Source organism: Choloepus didactylus, chromosome 14 (assembly GCF_015220235.1).
Source record: "Choloepus didactylus isolate mChoDid1 chromosome 14, mChoDid1.pri, whole genome shotgun sequence".
NCBI lineage: Eukaryota > Metazoa > Chordata > Mammalia > Pilosa > Megalonychidae > Choloepus > Choloepus didactylus.
The window spans coordinates 7,466,215-7,467,748 of NC_051320.1; positions in this window are offsets into that span (position 1 = coordinate 7,466,215).

Genomic DNA, 1,534 nt, shown 5'->3' on the forward strand with positions numbered 1-1,534 from the left:
TGTCCCCCGTTCCTGTGACTGTGAACTTATTTGTAAATAGGATCTTGAAGATGTTATTAGTTCAGATGAGACCACACTGTTAAGGCAGGCCCTAATCTGATATGATGGGAGTCCTTGTAAGCAGAGGAAAAGTTGGACACAGACAGGACAGAGACAGAGAGACAGCCACATGTCAGAGCAGAGATTGAGTTATGCCACAAGCCAAGGAACTCCAAGGGTTGCTGGTGATGCCCAGAGGCCAGGAGAGAGGGCTGAACTGGATTCTCCGCTTTAAGAGGAGGCATGGCCCTGGAACACATTTATTTGCACTTCTAACCTCAAGAGCTATAAGACAATAAATTTCTGAATCTAGTCTGTAGTACTTTGTGACAGCACCCCCGGCAATCTAAGGCAGGCAGTGAGACCTGTTAATAGATCATTGTAATAATCTATGAAAGAGATGACATTGGTCATTTTTTACTAAGGTGATAGCTATTCTTTTCTTCCTTTAAGTTTTTGATATTTTCTCCAACATGGATTTTTTTGCATAAACTTTAATTTTAAAATATTGTATTAAAATATTATTTACCTATACTACTGAGTTTTATGGCACATCCTTAAATCCCAAGAAAAGGAGCACAAAGGATTGGGTACTATCTCTGGCCAAGAGGCAAAACTGAGGCACTGGGGACTGGCTCTGAAAAGGGGCTTTCTCTCTTTCTCCTCTTTTTCTGTCACAATCTAAGTGGCTCAGTAGGGAAAGCCTCAGGCATTTTCAGTTCTCCACATGCTGACTCAGGCAGGGGTGGAGTTAACAGAGTCAGTGAGACAAAGGAGTAATTCAAGTACAGAAGATAACTCCTTAGTGGTGTATCTTCCCTAAGAGGAAGCAGGCAGGGCCCAGCTCAAGTGGTGGCCCTCCCTTTAGAACTCAGACACCAGGATGTGGGGGGAAACAAACAAGCAAACCAGAAACAACTTAAGCTTTGCTTCTGACAGCCTTGGTCTCTGGCCAGGACAGGACGGAATAAAGAGCCACACCTCTTTACACCAGTGGGGAGCCAAAAGCTGACAGGCTCTACCTGCTGGGCTAGTTAGGAAAAGCACAGCATCTAGAGGCCTCTAGGACAACCCTCAAGGAAACCTGATACTGAATATAGCCCCCTCCTGAGACCTGAGACCATTCTAGTCTGGGAAAATCTTATTGGGGTTATCAAAGAAACCAGATGCCTAGATAACAGAAAACTACAAATCACACTAGGAAAAATGAAGATATGGCCTAGTCAAAGAAACAAACTTACACTTTAACTGAGATACAGGAATTGAAACAAGTAATTATTAATCAAACAAATCTCCTAAATCAATTCAAAAATCAATCCAGAAATCAAATCAATGAGTTGATATAAGATAAGGCAAAAGAGGTGAAGAATATAAAGAAAACATTGGGCAAACATAAGGAAGAACTCAAAAGTTTGAAAAAAAAACTGTCAGGACCTTGAAATGAAAGGTACAACATAAGAGATGAAAAACAAGATGGAGACATACAACAGCAGAT